Source organism: Osmerus mordax, chromosome 25 (assembly GCF_038355195.1).
Source record: "Osmerus mordax isolate fOsmMor3 chromosome 25, fOsmMor3.pri, whole genome shotgun sequence".
In the NCBI taxonomy this organism is placed as follows: Eukaryota; Metazoa; Chordata; class Actinopteri; order Osmeriformes; family Osmeridae; genus Osmerus; species Osmerus mordax.
In genome coordinates, this window is record NC_090074.1 from 9,921,511 (window position 1) to 9,937,082 (window position 15,572).

General features: G+C 52.5%; 51 non-coding genes across 51 annotated transcripts; 35 read left to right on the plus strand and 16 right to left on the minus strand.

Moving 5' to 3' along the window:
* Window positions 1–116: 116 nt before the first annotated feature.
* trnae-cuc (transfer RNA glutamic acid (anticodon CUC)) lies at window positions 117–188 on the plus strand. The gene has a single exon. It is a non-coding gene; the product is annotated as a tRNA-Glu (tRNA).
* Window positions 189–284: 96 nt separating this feature from the next.
* On the minus strand, window positions 285–374 carry trnay-gua (transfer RNA tyrosine (anticodon GUA)). The gene is given in 2 exon segments: window positions 285–320; window positions 338–374. It is a non-coding gene; the product is annotated as a tRNA-Tyr (tRNA).
* Window positions 375–778: 404 nt separating this feature from the next.
* Window positions 779–851, minus strand: trnak-uuu (transfer RNA lysine (anticodon UUU)). The gene has a single exon. It is a non-coding gene; the product is annotated as a tRNA-Lys (tRNA).
* A 536-nt stretch (window positions 852–1,387) lies between these two features.
* trnaw-cca (transfer RNA tryptophan (anticodon CCA)) lies at window positions 1,388–1,459 on the plus strand. The gene has a single exon. It is a non-coding gene; the product is annotated as a tRNA-Trp (tRNA).
* A 339-nt stretch (window positions 1,460–1,798) lies between these two features.
* Window positions 1,799–1,872, plus strand: trnan-guu (transfer RNA asparagine (anticodon GUU)). The gene has a single exon. It is a non-coding gene; the product is annotated as a tRNA-Asn (tRNA).
* An 81-nt stretch (window positions 1,873–1,953) lies between these two features.
* Window positions 1,954–2,027, plus strand: trnat-agu (transfer RNA threonine (anticodon AGU)). The gene has a single exon. It is a non-coding gene; the product is annotated as a tRNA-Thr (tRNA).
* Window positions 2,028–2,149: 122 nt separating this feature from the next.
* On the plus strand, window positions 2,150–2,221 carry trnae-cuc (transfer RNA glutamic acid (anticodon CUC)). Its single transcript has one exon. It is a non-coding gene; the product is annotated as a tRNA-Glu (tRNA).
* Window positions 2,222–2,317: 96 nt separating this feature from the next.
* trnay-gua (transfer RNA tyrosine (anticodon GUA)) lies at window positions 2,318–2,407 on the minus strand. Its single transcript is given in 2 exon segments — window positions 2,318–2,353; window positions 2,371–2,407. It is a non-coding gene; the product is annotated as a tRNA-Tyr (tRNA).
* Window positions 2,408–2,520: 113 nt separating this feature from the next.
* Window positions 2,521–2,592, plus strand: trnae-uuc (transfer RNA glutamic acid (anticodon UUC)). The gene has a single exon. It is a non-coding gene; the product is annotated as a tRNA-Glu (tRNA).
* A 210-nt stretch (window positions 2,593–2,802) lies between these two features.
* trnak-uuu (transfer RNA lysine (anticodon UUU)) lies at window positions 2,803–2,875 on the minus strand. The gene has a single exon. It is a non-coding gene; the product is annotated as a tRNA-Lys (tRNA).
* Window positions 2,876–3,422: 547 nt separating this feature from the next.
* Window positions 3,423–3,494, plus strand: trnaw-cca (transfer RNA tryptophan (anticodon CCA)). The gene has a single exon. It is a non-coding gene; the product is annotated as a tRNA-Trp (tRNA).
* Window positions 3,495–3,833: 339 nt separating this feature from the next.
* Window positions 3,834–3,907, plus strand: trnan-guu (transfer RNA asparagine (anticodon GUU)). The gene has a single exon. It is a non-coding gene; the product is annotated as a tRNA-Asn (tRNA).
* Window positions 3,908–3,988: 81 nt separating this feature from the next.
* trnat-agu (transfer RNA threonine (anticodon AGU)) lies at window positions 3,989–4,062 on the plus strand. The gene has a single exon. It is a non-coding gene; the product is annotated as a tRNA-Thr (tRNA).
* A 122-nt stretch (window positions 4,063–4,184) lies between these two features.
* Window positions 4,185–4,256, plus strand: trnae-cuc (transfer RNA glutamic acid (anticodon CUC)). Its single transcript has one exon. It is a non-coding gene; the product is annotated as a tRNA-Glu (tRNA).
* Window positions 4,257–4,352: 96 nt separating this feature from the next.
* On the minus strand, window positions 4,353–4,442 carry trnay-gua (transfer RNA tyrosine (anticodon GUA)). Its single transcript is given in 2 exon segments — window positions 4,353–4,388; window positions 4,406–4,442. It is a non-coding gene; the product is annotated as a tRNA-Tyr (tRNA).
* A 113-nt stretch (window positions 4,443–4,555) lies between these two features.
* Window positions 4,556–4,627, plus strand: trnae-uuc (transfer RNA glutamic acid (anticodon UUC)). Its single transcript has one exon. It is a non-coding gene; the product is annotated as a tRNA-Glu (tRNA).
* Window positions 4,628–4,837: 210 nt separating this feature from the next.
* trnak-uuu (transfer RNA lysine (anticodon UUU)) lies at window positions 4,838–4,910 on the minus strand. Its single transcript has one exon. It is a non-coding gene; the product is annotated as a tRNA-Lys (tRNA).
* A 536-nt stretch (window positions 4,911–5,446) lies between these two features.
* trnaw-cca (transfer RNA tryptophan (anticodon CCA)) lies at window positions 5,447–5,518 on the plus strand. Its single transcript has one exon. It is a non-coding gene; the product is annotated as a tRNA-Trp (tRNA).
* Window positions 5,519–5,857: 339 nt separating this feature from the next.
* Window positions 5,858–5,931, plus strand: trnan-guu (transfer RNA asparagine (anticodon GUU)). The gene has a single exon. It is a non-coding gene; the product is annotated as a tRNA-Asn (tRNA).
* Window positions 5,932–6,012: 81 nt separating this feature from the next.
* Window positions 6,013–6,086, plus strand: trnat-agu (transfer RNA threonine (anticodon AGU)). The gene has a single exon. It is a non-coding gene; the product is annotated as a tRNA-Thr (tRNA).
* A 122-nt stretch (window positions 6,087–6,208) lies between these two features.
* On the plus strand, window positions 6,209–6,280 carry trnae-cuc (transfer RNA glutamic acid (anticodon CUC)). The gene has a single exon. It is a non-coding gene; the product is annotated as a tRNA-Glu (tRNA).
* Window positions 6,281–6,376: 96 nt separating this feature from the next.
* On the minus strand, window positions 6,377–6,466 carry trnay-gua (transfer RNA tyrosine (anticodon GUA)). The gene is given in 2 exon segments: window positions 6,377–6,412; window positions 6,430–6,466. It is a non-coding gene; the product is annotated as a tRNA-Tyr (tRNA).
* A 113-nt stretch (window positions 6,467–6,579) lies between these two features.
* Window positions 6,580–6,651, plus strand: trnae-uuc (transfer RNA glutamic acid (anticodon UUC)). Its single transcript has one exon. It is a non-coding gene; the product is annotated as a tRNA-Glu (tRNA).
* Window positions 6,652–6,861: 210 nt separating this feature from the next.
* trnak-uuu (transfer RNA lysine (anticodon UUU)) lies at window positions 6,862–6,934 on the minus strand. Its single transcript has one exon. It is a non-coding gene; the product is annotated as a tRNA-Lys (tRNA).
* A 536-nt stretch (window positions 6,935–7,470) lies between these two features.
* trnaw-cca (transfer RNA tryptophan (anticodon CCA)) lies at window positions 7,471–7,542 on the plus strand. The gene has a single exon. It is a non-coding gene; the product is annotated as a tRNA-Trp (tRNA).
* A 339-nt stretch (window positions 7,543–7,881) lies between these two features.
* On the plus strand, window positions 7,882–7,955 carry trnan-guu (transfer RNA asparagine (anticodon GUU)). Its single transcript has one exon. It is a non-coding gene; the product is annotated as a tRNA-Asn (tRNA).
* An 81-nt stretch (window positions 7,956–8,036) lies between these two features.
* trnat-agu (transfer RNA threonine (anticodon AGU)) lies at window positions 8,037–8,110 on the plus strand. Its single transcript has one exon. It is a non-coding gene; the product is annotated as a tRNA-Thr (tRNA).
* Window positions 8,111–8,232: 122 nt separating this feature from the next.
* trnae-cuc (transfer RNA glutamic acid (anticodon CUC)) lies at window positions 8,233–8,304 on the plus strand. Its single transcript has one exon. It is a non-coding gene; the product is annotated as a tRNA-Glu (tRNA).
* Window positions 8,305–8,400: 96 nt separating this feature from the next.
* On the minus strand, window positions 8,401–8,490 carry trnay-gua (transfer RNA tyrosine (anticodon GUA)). The gene is given in 2 exon segments: window positions 8,401–8,436; window positions 8,454–8,490. It is a non-coding gene; the product is annotated as a tRNA-Tyr (tRNA).
* A 113-nt stretch (window positions 8,491–8,603) lies between these two features.
* On the plus strand, window positions 8,604–8,675 carry trnae-uuc (transfer RNA glutamic acid (anticodon UUC)). Its single transcript has one exon. It is a non-coding gene; the product is annotated as a tRNA-Glu (tRNA).
* Window positions 8,676–8,883: 208 nt separating this feature from the next.
* On the minus strand, window positions 8,884–8,956 carry trnak-uuu (transfer RNA lysine (anticodon UUU)). Its single transcript has one exon. It is a non-coding gene; the product is annotated as a tRNA-Lys (tRNA).
* A 536-nt stretch (window positions 8,957–9,492) lies between these two features.
* trnaw-cca (transfer RNA tryptophan (anticodon CCA)) lies at window positions 9,493–9,564 on the plus strand. The gene has a single exon. It is a non-coding gene; the product is annotated as a tRNA-Trp (tRNA).
* Window positions 9,565–9,903: 339 nt separating this feature from the next.
* Window positions 9,904–9,977, plus strand: trnan-guu (transfer RNA asparagine (anticodon GUU)). Its single transcript has one exon. It is a non-coding gene; the product is annotated as a tRNA-Asn (tRNA).
* An 81-nt stretch (window positions 9,978–10,058) lies between these two features.
* On the plus strand, window positions 10,059–10,132 carry trnat-agu (transfer RNA threonine (anticodon AGU)). Its single transcript has one exon. It is a non-coding gene; the product is annotated as a tRNA-Thr (tRNA).
* Window positions 10,133–10,254: 122 nt separating this feature from the next.
* On the plus strand, window positions 10,255–10,326 carry trnae-cuc (transfer RNA glutamic acid (anticodon CUC)). The gene has a single exon. It is a non-coding gene; the product is annotated as a tRNA-Glu (tRNA).
* A 96-nt stretch (window positions 10,327–10,422) lies between these two features.
* On the minus strand, window positions 10,423–10,512 carry trnay-gua (transfer RNA tyrosine (anticodon GUA)). Its single transcript is given in 2 exon segments — window positions 10,423–10,458; window positions 10,476–10,512. It is a non-coding gene; the product is annotated as a tRNA-Tyr (tRNA).
* A 113-nt stretch (window positions 10,513–10,625) lies between these two features.
* trnae-uuc (transfer RNA glutamic acid (anticodon UUC)) lies at window positions 10,626–10,697 on the plus strand. The gene has a single exon. It is a non-coding gene; the product is annotated as a tRNA-Glu (tRNA).
* Window positions 10,698–10,907: 210 nt separating this feature from the next.
* trnak-uuu (transfer RNA lysine (anticodon UUU)) lies at window positions 10,908–10,980 on the minus strand. Its single transcript has one exon. It is a non-coding gene; the product is annotated as a tRNA-Lys (tRNA).
* A 536-nt stretch (window positions 10,981–11,516) lies between these two features.
* On the plus strand, window positions 11,517–11,588 carry trnaw-cca (transfer RNA tryptophan (anticodon CCA)). Its single transcript has one exon. It is a non-coding gene; the product is annotated as a tRNA-Trp (tRNA).
* A 339-nt stretch (window positions 11,589–11,927) lies between these two features.
* On the plus strand, window positions 11,928–12,001 carry trnan-guu (transfer RNA asparagine (anticodon GUU)). The gene has a single exon. It is a non-coding gene; the product is annotated as a tRNA-Asn (tRNA).
* Window positions 12,002–12,082: 81 nt separating this feature from the next.
* On the plus strand, window positions 12,083–12,156 carry trnat-agu (transfer RNA threonine (anticodon AGU)). The gene has a single exon. It is a non-coding gene; the product is annotated as a tRNA-Thr (tRNA).
* A 122-nt stretch (window positions 12,157–12,278) lies between these two features.
* Window positions 12,279–12,350, plus strand: trnae-cuc (transfer RNA glutamic acid (anticodon CUC)). Its single transcript has one exon. It is a non-coding gene; the product is annotated as a tRNA-Glu (tRNA).
* Window positions 12,351–12,446: 96 nt separating this feature from the next.
* On the minus strand, window positions 12,447–12,536 carry trnay-gua (transfer RNA tyrosine (anticodon GUA)). The gene is given in 2 exon segments: window positions 12,447–12,482; window positions 12,500–12,536. It is a non-coding gene; the product is annotated as a tRNA-Tyr (tRNA).
* Window positions 12,537–12,649: 113 nt separating this feature from the next.
* Window positions 12,650–12,721, plus strand: trnae-uuc (transfer RNA glutamic acid (anticodon UUC)). The gene has a single exon. It is a non-coding gene; the product is annotated as a tRNA-Glu (tRNA).
* Window positions 12,722–12,931: 210 nt separating this feature from the next.
* Window positions 12,932–13,004, minus strand: trnak-uuu (transfer RNA lysine (anticodon UUU)). The gene has a single exon. It is a non-coding gene; the product is annotated as a tRNA-Lys (tRNA).
* Window positions 13,005–13,540: 536 nt separating this feature from the next.
* On the plus strand, window positions 13,541–13,612 carry trnaw-cca (transfer RNA tryptophan (anticodon CCA)). The gene has a single exon. It is a non-coding gene; the product is annotated as a tRNA-Trp (tRNA).
* Window positions 13,613–13,951: 339 nt separating this feature from the next.
* trnan-guu (transfer RNA asparagine (anticodon GUU)) lies at window positions 13,952–14,025 on the plus strand. The gene has a single exon. It is a non-coding gene; the product is annotated as a tRNA-Asn (tRNA).
* An 81-nt stretch (window positions 14,026–14,106) lies between these two features.
* On the plus strand, window positions 14,107–14,180 carry trnat-agu (transfer RNA threonine (anticodon AGU)). Its single transcript has one exon. It is a non-coding gene; the product is annotated as a tRNA-Thr (tRNA).
* Window positions 14,181–14,302: 122 nt separating this feature from the next.
* Window positions 14,303–14,374, plus strand: trnae-cuc (transfer RNA glutamic acid (anticodon CUC)). The gene has a single exon. It is a non-coding gene; the product is annotated as a tRNA-Glu (tRNA).
* A 96-nt stretch (window positions 14,375–14,470) lies between these two features.
* trnay-gua (transfer RNA tyrosine (anticodon GUA)) lies at window positions 14,471–14,560 on the minus strand. Its single transcript is given in 2 exon segments — window positions 14,471–14,506; window positions 14,524–14,560. It is a non-coding gene; the product is annotated as a tRNA-Tyr (tRNA).
* A 344-nt stretch (window positions 14,561–14,904) lies between these two features.
* Window positions 14,905–14,977, minus strand: trnak-uuu (transfer RNA lysine (anticodon UUU)). Its single transcript has one exon. It is a non-coding gene; the product is annotated as a tRNA-Lys (tRNA).
* Between the last annotated feature and the right edge of the window lie 595 nt (window positions 14,978–15,572).

The window sequence follows — 15,572 nt, forward strand, 5'->3', positions numbered from 1 at the left end:
GCGCAAGAGGAAGCCAAGCGCTCCCTGGTGGTAGTTTCATTTGGAAGGTTAGCCTTGCAACTTGGCCCTCATCTTTGACAGTGAGCGAGCAGAGTGAGCCCGAGGAAGCAGAGCTCTCCCTGGTGGTCTAGTGGCTAGGATTCGGCGCTCTCACCGCCGCGGCCCGGGTTCGATTCCCGGTCAGGGAAACCTGTTTTGAGACCTCTTTTAAAATGGGGGCGGGTTTCCCTGCAGGTAGAGTAGCCTTGCTGTCGGATAGGCAATATTTGACCCCAAAACATCCCTCCTTCGAGCCGGATTTGAACCAGCGACCTAAGGATTTCTAACCGCGTTTGACCTACAGTCCTCCGCTCTACCAACTGAGCTATCGAAGGGTGAACAAGAGAAGGGTTTTTTCTGGCGAGGAAGGCATGCGATCCCCCATTCTCTCTCCAGTTGAGATACGAAAGAAGAAAGCCTTTGCTGACGCAACGGTCTTTCAAGCCTCTCCCTGGTGGTCTAGTGGCTAGCATTCGGCGCTTTCACCGCCGCGGCCCGGGTTCGATTCCCGGTCAGGGAACTTTAGGTTCAGCCGAAAGCTTGGTGACAGCTGGCTTTTTGCGTCCTTTGTCTCAAAGTAAGGCGTGCCACCAAGTCACGCTGTGTAGTTTGAACACACAGCTCACGCAGGGACTCGAAAGCTGGACCCTCAAGATTAAAAGCTTCCATTGCTTCCTCAAAGTGAGGTACATGAGAGAGAGTCAAAGGTGGACCGCTCCGACAGGGTTTGAACGCACGCCGCCCGAACAGGGACTTGAACCCTGGACCCTCAGATTAAAAGTCTGATGCTCTGCCGACTGAGCTATCCGGGCTCTGGAACGACGGAAAACACAGGGTGTTTCGTGGAACTTGCGCATGTAAATCTCCTCGCCCACACGAACCCTTAAGGATCGTATGGCGAATCCCTGGCAAGTGTAGCAGGGTTTGCTCGTTGAAGAATGGAAATACTTCGCCAGTCGTCAGCATTAGTGAACACGCACCCGTCCAAATACCTTTGACAATGGATTTGTTCAAGTAAGGACAATATGGATCGTATGAAGGAGTTAGATTTTGAACTTGTTATGATATTGGTTTCAATGAACAGCTGCAGGGGTCACGAGACTGAGTCTGCGTGATCTCAGTCAGGTTGCAATTAGAATTGGGTTTTTGGGGACTTGTTCTGTGGAATCGTTCAGGTAGTGTTGCACAGGCACTAATCTCGTTGAATCCCAGGAGAAGCTTGGCGACGTCCATTGGAACGTCAATCCTGATGGCGTTCACGCCATAGTTGGTACTCTGAGCGCACTTTGCGGCACAGCGTTTGCACATCAGAGTCCACGTCAGAATGTTGCCTCCTTGCATGCACGTGGGCCTCGTGGCGCAACGGTAGCGCGTCTGACTCCAGATCAGAAGGTTGCGTGTTCAAATCACGTCGGGGTCAGCGGAGATTATGTGTGGCCCTCCATCGGGAAAAGGACGTCTTTCTTGCGGACGCAGTGAGAGCTCACTCTTTTACAGAACTGGCAAAATCAAGCTCTGATTGCTTTCCCTCAAAGTGAGTCATGCCACCACTTCTAGGCAGGGCAAAGAAAAGCCATTCAAAGGTTGTGGGTTGGAGTCCCACCAGAGTCGTTGTCTTTGCTTCCCAAACTCCCGTTGACAGATCACAGGAAGAGTTATTAGTATGGCCGCTCCTCCTCCTCTTCATCATGGGGAGTTTTGGCCCACGTCTCCCAGCGTTTCCTTCCATTTTTTCGAGTCCTGGTCCCGTGGAGACAGGGTCTCTGTGGCGCAATTGGTTAGCGCGTTCGGCTGTTAACCGAAAGGATGGTGGTTCGAGCCCACCCAGGGACGAGTGTTTTCTTGTTTGAAAACCTTAAAGCACCTACCCGAAGAGAAAACAGCAGCCTGAGCCCGTCGTGGAGCGCCAAGCAAGGCGCCGTGGCTTAGTTGGTCAAAGCGCCTGTCTAGTAAACAGGAGATCCTGAGTTCAAATCTCAGCGGTGCCTTTTCTGGCGCAAGAGGAAGCCAAGCGCTCCCTGGTGGTAGGTTCATTTGAAAGCTTAGCCTTGCAACTTGGCCCTCATCTTTGACAGTGAGCGAGCAGAGTGAGCCCGAGGAAGCAGAGCTCTCCCTGGTGGTCTAGTGGCTAGGATTCGGCGCTCTCACCGCCGCGGCCCGGGTTCGATTCCCGGTCAGGGAAACCTGTTTTGAGACCTCTTTTAAAATGGGGGCGGGTTTCCCTGCCGGTAGAGTAGCCTTGCTGTCGGATAGGCAATATTTGACCCCAAAACATCCCTCCTTCGAGCCGGATTTGAACCAGCGACCTAAGGATTTCTAACCGCGTTTGACCTACAGTCCTCCGCTCTACCAACTGAGCTATCGAAGGGTGAACGAGAGAGGGGTTTTTTCTGGCGAGGAAGGCATGCGATCCCCCATTCTCTCTCCAGTTGAGATACGAAAGAAGAAAGCCTTTGCTGACGCAACGGTCTTTCAAGCCTCTCCCTGGTGGTCTAGTGGCTAGGATTCGGCGCTTTCACCGCCGCGGCCCGGGTTCGATTCCCGGTCAGGGAACTTTAGGTTCAGCCGAAAGCTTGGTGACAGCTGGCTTTTTGCGTCCTTTGTCTCAAAGTAAGGCGTGCCACCAAGTCACGCTGTGTAGTTTGAACACACAGCTCACGCAGGGACTCGAAAGCTGGACCCTCAAGATTAAAAGCTTCCTCAAAGTGAGGTACATGAGAGAGAGTTAAAGGTGGACCGCTCCGACAGGGTTTGAACGCACGCCGCCCGAACAGGGACTTGAACCCTGGACCCTCAGATTAAAAGTCTGATGCTCTGCCGACTGAGCTATCCGGGCTCTGGAAGGACGGAAAACACAGGGTGTTTCGTGGAACTTGCGCATGTAAATCTCCTCGCCCACACGAACCCTTAAGGATCGTATGGCGAATCCTTGGCAAGTGTAGCAGGGTTTGCTCGTTGAAGAATGGAAATACTTCGCCAGTCGTCAGCATTAGTGAACACGCACCCGTCCAAATACCTTTGACAATGGATTTGTTCAAGTAAGGACAATATGGATCGTATGAAGGAGTTAGATTTTGAACTTGTTATGAGATTGGTTTCAATGAACAGCTGCAGGGGTCACGAGACTGAGTCTGCGTGATCTCAGTCAGGTTGCAATTAGAATTGGGTTTTTGGGGACTTGTTCTGTGGAATCGTTCAGGTAGTGTTGCACAGGCACTAATCTCGTTGAATCCCAGGAGAAGCTTGGCGACGTCCATTGGAACGTCAATCCTGATGGCGTTCACGCCATAGTTGGTACTCTGAGCGCACTTTGCGGCACAGCGTTTGCACATCAGAGTCCACATCAGAGTCCACGTCAGAATGTTGCCTCCTTGCATCACGTGGGCCTCGTGGCGCAACGGTAGCGCGTCTGACTCCAGATCAGAAGGTTGCGTGTTCAAATCACGTCGGGGTCAGCGGAGATTATGTGTGGCCCTCCATCGGGAAAAGGACGTCTTTCTTGCGGACGCAGTGAGAGCTCACTCTTTTACAGAACTGGCAAAATCAAGCTCTGATTGCTTTCCCTCAAAGTGAGTCATGCCACCACTTCTAGGCAGGGCAAAGAAAAGCCATTCAAAGGTTGTGGGTTGGAGTCCCACCAGAGTCGTTGTCTTTGCTTCCCAAACTCCCGTTGACAGATCACAGGAAGAGTTATTAGTATGGCCGCTCCTCCTCCTCTTCATCATGGGGAGTTTTGGCCCACGTCTCCCAGCGTTTCCTTCCATTTTTTCGAGTCCTGGTCCCGTGGAGACAGGGTCTCTGTGGCGCAATTGGTTAGCGCGTTCGGCTGTTAACCGAAAGGATGGTGGTTCGAGCCCACCCAGGGACGAGTGTTTTCTTGTTTGAAAACCTTAAAGCACCTACCCGAAGAGAAAACAGCAGCCTGAGCCCGTCGTGGAGCGCCAAGCAAGGCGCCGTGGCTTAGTTGGTCAAAGCGCCTGTCTAGTAAACAGGAGATCCTGAGTTCAAATCTCAGCGGTGCCTTTTCTGGCGCAAGAGGAAGCCAAGCGCTCCCTGGTGGTAGGTTCATTTGAAAGCTTAGCCTTGCAACTTGGCCCTCATCTTTGACAGTGAGCGAGCAGAGTGAGCCCGAGGAAGCAGAGCTCTCCCTGGTGGTCTAGTGGCTAGGATTCGGCGCTCTCACCGCCGCGGCCCGGGTTCGATTCCCGGTCAGGGAAACCTGTTTTGAGACCTCTTTTAAAATGGGGGCGGGTTTCCCTGCCGGTAGAGTAGCCTTGCTGTCGGATAGGCAATATTTGACCCCAAAACATCCCTCCTTCGAGCCGGATTTGAACCAGCGACCTAAGGATTTCTAACCGCGTTTGACCTACAGTCCTCCGCTCTACCAACTGAGCTATCGAAGGGTGAACGAGAGAGGGGTTTTTTCTGGCGAGGAAGGCATGCGATCCCCCATTCTCTCTCCAGTTGAGATACGAAAGAAGAAAGCCTTTGCTGACGCAACGGTCTTTCGAGCCTCTCCCTGGTGGTCTAGTGGCTAGGATTCGGCGCTTTCACCGCCGCGGCCCGGGTTCGATTCCCGGTCAGGGAACTTTAGGTTCAGCCGAAAGCTTGGTGACAGCTGGCTTTTTGCGTCCTTTGTCTCAAAGTAAGGCGTGCCACCAAGTCACGCTGTGTAGTTTGAACACACAGCTCACGCAGGGACTCGAAAGCTGGACCCTCAAGATTAAAAGCTTCCTCAAAGTGAGGTACATGAGAGAGAGTCAAAGGTGGACCGCTCCGACAGGGTTTGAACGCACGCCGCCCGAACAGGGACTTGAACCCTGGACCCTCAGATTAAAAGTCTGATGCTCTGCCGACTGAGCTATCCGGGCTCTGGAAGGACGGAAAACACAGGGTGTTTCGTGGAACTTGCGCATGTAAATCTCCTCGCCCACACGAACCCTTAAGGATCGTATGGCGAATCCCTGGCAAGTGTAGCGGGGTTTGCTCGTTGAAGAATGGAAATACTTCGCCAGTCGTCAGCATTAGTGAACACGCACCCGTCCAAATACCTTTGACAATGGATTTGTTCAAGTAAGGACAATATGGATCGTATGAAGGAGTTAGATTTTGAACTTGTTATGAGATTGGTTTCAATGAACAGCTGCAGGGGTCACGAGACTGAGTCTGCGTGATCTCAGTCAGGTTACAATTAGAATTGGGTTTTTGGGGACTTGTTCTGTGGAATCGTTCAGCTAGTGTTGCACAGGCACTAATCTCGTTGAATCCCAGGAGAAGCTTGGCGACGTCCATTGGAACGTCAATCCTGATGGCGTTCACGCCATAGTTGGTACTCTGAGCGCACTTTGCGGCACAGCGTTTGCACATCAGAGTCCACGTCAGAATGTTGCCTCCTTGCATGCACGTGGGCCTCGTGGCGCAACGGTAGCGCGTCTGACTCCAGATCAGAAGGTTGCGTGTTCAAATCACGTCGGGGTCAGCGGAGATTATGTGTGGCCCTCCATCGGGAAAAGGACGTCTTTCTTGCGGACGCAGTGAGAGCTCACTCTTTTACAGAACTGGCAAAATCAAGCTCTGATTGCTTTCCCTCAAAGTGAGTCATGCCACCACTTCTAGGCAGGGCAAAGAAAAGCCATTCAAAGGTTGTGGGTTGGAGTCCCACCAGAGTCGTTGTCTTTGCTTCCCAAACTCCCGTTGACAGATCACAGGAAGAGTTATTAGTATGGCCGCTCCTCCTCCTCTTCATCATGGGGAGTTTTGGCCCACGTCTCCCAGCGTTTCCTTCCATTTTTTCGAGTCCTGGTCCCGTGGAGACAGGGTCTCTGTGGCGCAATTGGTTAGCGCGTTCGGCTGTTAACCGAAAGGATGGTGGTTCGAGCCCACCCAGGGACGAGTGTTTTCTTGTTTGAAAACCTTAAAGCACCTACCCGAAGAGAAAACAGCAGCCTGAGCCCGTCGTGGAGCGCCAAGCAAGGCGCCGTGGCTTAGTTGGTCAAAGCGCCTGTCTAGTAAACAGGAGATCCTGAGTTCAAATCTCAGCGGTGCCTTTTCTGGCGCAAGAGGAAGCCAAGCGCTCCCTGGTGGTAGGTTCATTTGAAAGCTTAGCCTTGCAACTTGGCCCTCATCTTTGACAGTGAGCGAGCAGAGTGAGCCCGAGGAAGCAGAGCTCTCCCTGGTGGTCTAGTGGCTAGGATTCGGCGCTCTCACCGCCGCGGCCCGGGTTCGATTCCCGGTCAGGGAAACCTGTTTTGAGACCTCTTTTAAAATGGGGGCGGGTTTCCCTGCCGGTAGAGTAGCCTTGCTGTCGGATAGGCAATATTTGACCCCAAAACATCCCTCCTTCGAGCCGGATTTGAACCAGCGACCTAAGGATTTCTAACCGCGTTTGACCTACAGTCCTCCGCTCTACCAACTGAGCTATCGAAGGGTGAACGAGAGAGGGTTTTTTTCTGGCGAGGAAGGCATGCGATCCCCCATTCTCTCTCCAGTTGAGATACGAAAGAATAAAGCCTTTGCTGACGCAACGGTCTTTCGAGCCTCTCCCTGGTGGTCTAGTGGCTAGGATTCGGCGCTTTCACCGCCGCGGCCCGGGTTCGATTCCCGGTCAGGGAACTTTAGGTTCAGCCGAAAGCTTGGTGACAGCTGGCTTTTTGCGTCCTTTGTCTCAAAGTAAGGCGTGCCACCAAGTCACGCTGTGTAGTTTGAACACACAGCTCACGCAGGGACTCGAAAGCTGGACCCTCAAGATTAAAAGCTTCCTCAAAGTGAGGTACATGAGAGAGAGTCAAAGGTGGACCGCTCCGACAGGGTTTGAACGCACGCCGCCCGAACAGGGACTTGAACCCTGGACCCTCAGATTAAAAGTCTGATGCTCTGCCGACTGAGCTATCCGGGCTCTGGAAGGACGGAAAACACAGGGTGTTTCGTGGAACTTGCGCATGTAAATCTCCTCGCCCACACGAACCCTTAAGGATCGTATGGCGAATCCCTGGCAAGTGTAGCGGGGTTTGCTCGTTGAAGAATGGAAATACTTCGCCAGTCGTCAGCATTAGTGAACACGCACCCGTCCAAATACCTTTGACAATGGATTTGTTCAAGTAAGGACAATATGGATCGTATGAAGGAGTTAGATTTTGAACTTGTTATGAGATTGGTTTCAATGAACAGCTGCAGGGGTCACGAGACTGAGTCTGCGTGATCTCAGTCAGGTTGCAATTAGAATTGGGTTTTTGGGGACTTGTTCTGTGGAATCGTTCAGGTAGTGTTGCACAGGCACTAATCTCGTTGAATCCCAGGAGAAGCTTGGCGACGTCCATTGGAACGTCAATCCTGATGGCGTTCACGCCATAGTTGGTACTCTGAGCGCACTTTGCGGCACAGCGTTTGCACATCAGAGTCCACGTCAGAATGTTGCCTCCTTGCATGCACGTGGGCCTCGTGGCGCAACGGTAGCGCGTCTGACTCCAGATCAGAAGGTTGCGTGTTCAAATCACGTCGGGGTCAGCGGAGATTATGTGTGGCCCTCCATCGGGAAAAGGACGTCTTTCTTGCGGACGCAGTGAGAGCTCACTCTTTTACAGAACTGGCAAAATCAAGCTCTGATTGCTTTCCCTCAAAGTGAGTCATGCCACCACTTCTAGGCAGGGCAAAGAAAAGCCATTCAAAGGTTGTGGGTTGGAGTCCCACCAGAGTCGTTGTCTTTGCTTCCCAAACTCCCGTTGACAGATCACAGGAAGAGTTATTAGTATGGCCGCTCCTCCTCCTCTTCATCATGGGGAGTTTTGGCCCACGTCTCCCAGCGTTTCCTTCCATTTTTTCGAGTCCTGGTCCCGTGGAGACAGGGTCTCTGTGGCGCAATTGGTTAGCGCGTTCGGCTGTTAACCGAAAGGATGGTGGTTCGAGCCCACCCAGGGACGAGTGTTTTCTTGTTTGAAAACCTTAAAGCACCTACCCGAAGAGAAAACAGCAGCCTGAGCCCGTCGTGGAGCGCCAAGCAAGGCGCCGTGGCTTAGTTGGTCAAAGCGCCTGTCTAGTAAACAGGAGATCCTGAGTTCAAATCTCAGCGGTGCCTTTTCTGGCGCAAGAGGAAGCCAAGCGCTCCCTGGTGGTAGGTTCATTTGAAAGCTTAGCCTTGCAACTTGGCCCTCATCTTTGACAGTGAGCGAGCAGAGTGAGCCCGAGGAAGCAGAGCTCTCCCTGGTGGTCTAGTGGCTAGGATTCGGCGCTCTCACCGCCGCGGCCCGGGTTCGATTCCCGGTCAGGGAAACCTGTTTTGAGACCTCTTTTAAAATGGGGGCGGGTTTCCCTGCCGGTAGAGTAGCCTTGCTGTCGGATAGGCAATATTTGACCCCAAAACATCCCTCCTTCGAGCCGGATTTGAACCAGCGACCTAAGGATTTCTAACCGCGTTTGACCTACAGTCCTCCGCTCTACCAACTGAGCTATCGAAGGGTGAACGAGAGAGGGGTTTTTTCTGGCGAGGAAGGCATGCGATCCCCCATTCTCTCTCCAGTTGAGATACGAAAGAAGAAAGCCTTTGCTGACGCAACGGTCTGTCAAGCCTCTCCCTGGTGGTCTAGTGGCTAGGATTCGGCGCTTTCACCGCCGCGGCCCGGGTTCGATTCCCGGTCAGGGAACTTTAGGTTTAGCCGAAAGCTTGGTGACAGCTGGCTTTTTGCGTCCTTTGTCTCAAAGTAAGGCGTGCCACCAAGTCACGCTGTGTAGTTTGAACACACAGCTCACGCAGGGACTCGAAAGCTGGACCCTCAAGATTAAAAGCTTCCATTGCTTCCTCAAAGTGAGAGAGTCAAAGGTGGACCGCTCCGACAGGGTTTGAACGCACGCCGCCCGAACAGGGACTTGAACCCTGGACCCTCAGATTAAAAGTCTGATGCTCTGCCGACTGAGCTATCCGGGCTCTGGAAGGACGGAAAACACAGGGTGTTTCGTGGAACTTGCGCATGTAAATCTCCTCGCCCACACGAACCCTTAAGGATCGTATGGCGAATCCCTGGCAAGTGTAGCGGGGTTTGCTCGTTGAAGAATGGAAATACTTCGCCAGTCGTCAGCATTAGTGAACACGCACCCGTCCAAATACCTTTGACAATGGATTTGTTCAAGTAAGGACAATATGGATCGTATGAAGGAGTTAGATTTTGAACTTGTTATGAGATTGGTTTCAATGAACAGCTGCAGGGGTCACGAGACTGAGTCTGCGTGATCTCAGTCAGGTTGCAATTAGAATTGGGTTTTTGGGGACTTGTTCTGTGGAATCGTTCAGGTAGTGTTGCACAGGCACTAATCTCGTTGAATCCCAGGAGAAGCTTGGCGACGTCCATTGGAACGTCAATCCTGATGGCGTTCACGCCATAGTTGGTACTCTGAGCGCACTTTGCGGCACAGCGTTTGCACATCAGAGTCCACGTCAGAATGTTGCCTCCTTGCATGCACGTGGGCCTCGTGGCGCAACGGTAGCGCGTCTGACTCCAGATCAGAAGGTTGCGTGTTCAAATCACGTCGGGGTCAGCGGAGATTATGTGTGGCCCTCCATCGGGAAAAGGACGTCTTTCTTGCGGACGCAGTGAGAGCTCACTCTTTTACAGAACTGGCAAAATCAAGCTCTGATTGCTTTCCCTCAAAGTGAGTCATGCCACCACTTCTAGGCAGGGCAAAGAAAAGCCATTCAAAGGTTGTGGGTTGGAGTCCCACCAGAGTCGTTGTCTTTGCTTCCCAAACTCCCGTTGACAGATCACAGGAAGAGTTATTAGTATGGCCGCTCCTCCTCCTCTTCATCATGGGGAGTTTTGGCCCACGTCTCCCAGCGTTTCCTTCCATTTTTTCGAGTCCTGGTCCCGTGGAGACAGGGTCTCTGTGGCGCAATTGGTTAGCGCGTTCGGCTGTTAACCGAAAGGATGGTGGTTCGAGCCCACCCAGGGACGAGTGTTTTCTTGTTTGAAAACCTTAAAGCACCTACCCGAAGAGAAAACAGCAGCCTGAGCCCGTCGTGGAGCGCCAAGCAAGGCGCCGTGGCTTAGTTGGTCAAAGCGCCTGTCTAGTAAACAGGAGATCCTGAGTTCAAATCTCAGCGGTGCCTTTTCTGGCGCAAGAGGAAGCCAAGCGCTCCCTGGTGGTAGGTTCATTTGAAAGCTTAGCCTTGCAACTTGGCCCTCATCTTTGACAGTGAGCGAGCAGAGTGAGCCCGAGCAAGCAGAGCTCTCCCTGGTGGTCTAGTGGCTAGGATTCGGCGCTCTCACCGCCGCGGCCCGGGTTCGATTCCCGGTCAGGGAAACCTGTTTTGAGACCTCTTTTAAAATGGGGGCGGGTTTCCCTGCCGGTAGAGTAGCCTTGCTGTCGGATAGGCAATATTTGACCCCAAAACATCCCTCCTTCGAGCCGGATTTGAACCAGCGACCTAAGGATTTCTAACCCCGTTTGACCTACAGTCCTCCGCTCTACCAACTGAGCTATCGAAGGGTGAACGAGAGAAGGGTTTTTTCTGGCGAGGAAGGCATGCGATCCCCCATTCTCTCTCCAGTTGAGATACGAAAGAAGAAAGCCTTTGCTGACGCAACGGTCTTTCGAGCCTCTCCCTGGTGGTCTAGTGGCTAGGATTCGGCGCTTTCACCGCCGCGGCCCGGGTTCGATTCCCGGTCAGGGAACTTTAGGTTCAGCCGAAAGCTTGGTGACAGCTGGCTTTTTAAGTCCTTTGTCTCAAAGTAAGGCGTGCCACCAAGTCACGCTGTGTAGTTTGAACACACAGCTCACGCAGGGACTCGAAAGCTGGACCCTCAAGATTAAAAGCTTCCTCAAAGTGAGGTACATGAGAGAGAGTCAAAGGTGAACCGCTCCGACAGGGTTTGAACGCACGCCGCCCGAACAGGGACTTGAACCCTGGACCCTCAGATTAAAAGTCTGATGCTCTGCCGACTGAGCTATCCGGGCTCTGGAAGGACGGAAAACACAGGGTGTTTCGTGGAACTTGCGCATGTAAATCTCCTCGCCCACACGAACCCTTAAGGATCGTATGGCGAATCCCTGGCAAGTGTAGCGGGGTTTGCTCGTTGAAGAATGGAAATACTTCGCCAGTCGTCAGCATTAGTGAACACGCACCCGTCCAAATACCTTTGACAATGGATTTGTTCAAGTAAGGACAATATGGATCGTATGAAGGAGTTAGATTTTGAACTTGTTATGAGATTGGTTTCAATGAACAGCTGCAGGGGTCACGAGACTGAGTCTGCGTGATCTCAGTCAGGTTGCAATTAGAATTGGGTTTTTGGGGACTTGTTCTGTGGAATCGTTCAGCTAGTGTTGCACAGGCACTAATCTCGTTGAATCCCAGGAGAAGCTTGGCGACGTCCATTGGAACGTCAATCCTGATGGCGTTCACGCCATAGTTGGTACTCTGAGCGCACTTTGCGGCACAGCGTTTGCACATCAGAGTCCACGTCAGAATGTTGCCTCCTTGCATGCACGTGGGCCTCGTGGCGCAACGGTAGCGCGTCTGACTCCAGATCAGAAGGTTGCGTGTTCAAATCACGTCGGGGTCAGCGGAGATTATGTGTGGCCCTCCATCGGGAAAAGGACGTCTTTCTTGCGGACGCAGTGAGAGCTCACTCTTTTACAGAACTGGCAAAATCAAGCTCTGATTGCTTTCCCTCAAAGTGAGTCATGCCACCACTTCTAGGCAGGGCAAAGAAAAGCCATTCAAAGGTTGTGGGTTGGAGTCCCACCAGAGTCGTTGTCTTTGCTTCCCAAACTCCCGTTGACAGATCACAGGAAGAGTTATTAGTATGGCCGCTCCTCCTCCTCTTCATCATGGGGAGTTTTGGCCCACGTCTCCCAGCGTTTCCTTCCATTTTTTCGAGTCCTGGTCCCGTGGAGACAGGGTCTCTGTGGCGCAATTGGTTAGCGCGTTCGGCTGTTAACCGAAAGGATGGTGGTTCGAGCCCACCCAGGGACGAGTGTTTTCTTGTTTGAAAACCTTAAAGCACCTACCCGAAGAGAAAACAGCAGCCTGAGCCCGTCGTGGAGCGCCAAGCAAGGCGCCGTGGCTTAGTTGGTCAAAGCGCCTGTCTAGTAAACAGGAGATCCTGAGTTCAAATCTCAGCGGTGCCTTTTCTGGCGCAAGAGGAAGCCAAGCGCTCCCTGGTGGTAGGTTCATTTGAAAGCTTAGCCTTGCAACTTGGCCCTCATCTTTGACAGTGAGCGAGCAGAGTGAGCCCGAGCAAGCAGAGCTCTCCCTGGTGGTCTAGTGGCTAGGATTCGGCGCTCTCACCGCCGCGGCCCGGGTTCGATTCCCGGTCAGGGAAACCTGTTTTGAGACCTCTTTTAAAATGGGGGCGGGTTTCCCTGCCGGTAGAGTAGCCTTGCTGTCGGATAGGCAATATTTGACCCCAAAACATCCCTCCTTCGAGCCGGATTTGAACCAGCGACCTAAGGATTTCTAACCCCGTTTGACCTACAGTCCTCCGCTCTACCAACTGAGCTATCGAAGGGTGAACGAGAGAAGGGTTTTTTCTGGCGAGGAAGGCATGCGATCCCCCATTCTCTCTCCAGTTGAGATACGAAAGAAGAAAGCCTTTGCTGACGCAACGGTCTTTCGAGCCTCTCCCTGGTGGTCTAGTGGCTAGGATTCGGCGCTTTCACCGCCGCGGCCCGGGTTCGATTCCCGGTCAGGGAACTTTAGGTTCAGCCGAAAGCTTGGTGACAGCTGGCTTTTTAAGTCCTTTGTCTCAAAGTAAGGCGTGCCACCAAGTCACGCTGTGTAGTTTGAACACACAGCTCACGCAGGGACTCGAAAGCTGGACCCTCAAGATTAAAAGCTTCCTCAAAGTGAGGTACATGAGAGAGAGTCAAAGGTGAACCGCTCCGACAGGGTTTGAACGCACGCCGCCCGAACAGGGACTTGAACCCTGGACCCTCAGATTAAAAGTCTGATGCTCTGCCGACTGAGCTATCCGGGCTCTGGAAGGACGGAAAACACAGGGTGTTTCGTGGAACTTGCGCATGTAAATCTCCTCGCCCACACGAACCCTTAAGGATCGTATGGCGAATCCCTGGCAAGTGTAGCGGGGTTTGCTCGTTGAAGAATGGAAATACTTCGCCAGTCGTCAGCATTAGTGAACACGCACCCGTCCAAATACCTTTGACAATGGATTTGTTCAAGTAAGGACAATATGGATCGTATGAAGGAGTTAGATTTTGAACTTGTTATGAGATTGGTTTCAATGAACAGCTGCAGGGGTCACGAGACTGAGTCTGCGTGATCTCAGTCAGGTTGCAATTAGAATTGGGTTTTTGGGGACTTGTTCTGTGGAATCGTTCAGCTAGTGTTGCACAGGCACTAATCTCGTTGAATCCCAGGAGAAGCTTGGCGACGTCCATTGGAACGTCAATCCTGATGGCGTTCACGCCATAGTTGGTACTCTGAGCGCACTTTGCGGCACAGCGTTTGCACATCAGAGTCCACGTCAGAATGTTGCCTCCTTGCATGCACGTGGGCCTCGTGGCGCAACGGTAGCGCGTCTGACTCCAGATCAGAAGGTTGCGTGTTCAAATCACGTCGGGGTCAGCGGAGATTATGTGTGGCCCTCCATCGGGAAAAGGACGTCTTTCTTGCGGACGCAGTGAGAGCTCACTCTTTTACAGAACTGGCAAAATCAAGCTCTGATTGCTTTCCCTCAAAGTGAGTCATGCCACCACTTCTAGGCAGGGCAAAGAAAAGCCATTCAAAGGTTGTGGGTTGGAGTCCCACCAGAGTCGTTGTCTTTGCTTCCCAAACTCCCGTTGACAGATCACAGGAAGAGTTATTAGTATGGCCGCTCCTCCTCCTCTTCATCATGGGGAGTTTTGGCCCACGTCTCCCAGCGTTTCCTTCCATTTTTTCGAGTCCTGGTCCCGTGGAGACAGGGTCTCTGTGGCGCAATTGGTTAGCGCGTTCGGCTGTTAACCGAAAGGATGGTGGTTCGAGCCCACCCAGGGACGAGTGTTTTCTTGTTTGAAAACCTTAAAGCACCTACCCGAAGAGAAAACAGCAGCCTGAGCCCGTCGTGGAGCGCCAAGCAAGGCGCCGTGGCTTAGTTGGTCAAAGCGCCTGTCTAGTAAACAGGAGATCCTGAGTTCAAATCTCAGCGGTGCCTTTTCTGGCGCAAGAGGAAGCCAAGCGCTCCCTGGTGGTAGGTTCATTTGAAAGCTTAGCCTTGCAACTTGGCCCTCATCTTTGACAGTGAGCGAGCAGAGTGAGCCCGAGGAAGCAGAGCTCTCCCTGGTGGTCTAGTGGCTAGGATTCGGCGCTCTCACCGCCGCGGCCCGGGTTCGATTCCCGGTCAGGGAAACCTGTTTTGAGACCTCTTTTAAAATGGGGGCGGGTTTCCCTGCCGGTAGAGTAGCCTTGCTGTCGGATAGGCAATATTTGACCCCAAAACATCCCTCCTTCGAGCCGGATTTGAACCAGCGACCTAAGGATTTCTAACCGCGTTCGACCTACAGTCCTCCGCTCTACCAACTGAGCTATCGAAGGGTGAACGAGAGAGGGTTTTTTTCTGGCGAGGAAGGCATGCGATCCCCCATTCTCTCTCCAGTTGAGATACGAAAGAAGAAAGCCTTTGCTGACGCAACGGTCTTTCGAGCCTCTCCCTGGTGGTCTAGTGGCTAGGATTCGGCGCTTTCACCGCCGCGGCCCGGGTTCGATTCCCGGTCCTTTGTCTCAAAGTAAGGCGTGCCACCAAGTCACGCTGTGTAGTTTGAACACACAGCTCACGCAGGGACTCGAAAGCTGGACCCTCAAGATTAAAAGCTTCCTCAAAGTGAGGTACATGAGAGAGAGTCAAAGGTGGACCGCTCCGACAGGGTTTGAACGCACGCCGCCCGAACAGGGACTTGAACCCTGGACCCTCAGATTAAAAGTCTGATGCTCTGCCGACTGAGCTATCCGGGCTCTGGAAGGACGGAAAACACAGGGTGTTTCGTGGAACTTGCGCATGTAAATCTCCTCGCCCACACGAACCCTTAAGGATCGTATGGCGAATCCCTGGCAAGTGTAGCGGGGTTTGCTCGTTGAAGAATGGAAATACTTTGCCAGTCGTCAGCATTAGTGAACACGCACCCGTCCAAATACCTTTGACAATGGATTTGTTCAAGTAAGGACAATATGGATCGTATGAAGGAGTTAGATTTTGAACTTGTTATGATATTGGTTTCAATGAACAGCTGCAGGGGTCACGAGACTGAGTCTGCGTGATCTCAGTCAGGTTGCAATTAGAATTGGGTTTTTGGGGACTTGTTCTGTGGAATCGTTCAGGTAGTGTTGCACAGAGAGCTCACTCTTTTACAGAACTGGCAAAATCAAGCTCTGATTGCTTTCCCTCAAAGTGAGTCATGCCACCACTTCTAGGCAGGGCAAAGAAAAGCCATTCAAAGGTTGTGGGTTGGAGTCCCACCAGAGTCGTTGTCTTTGCTTCCCAAACTCCCGTTGACAGATCACAGGAAGAGTTATTAGTATGGCCGCTCCTCCTCCTCTTCATCATGGGGAG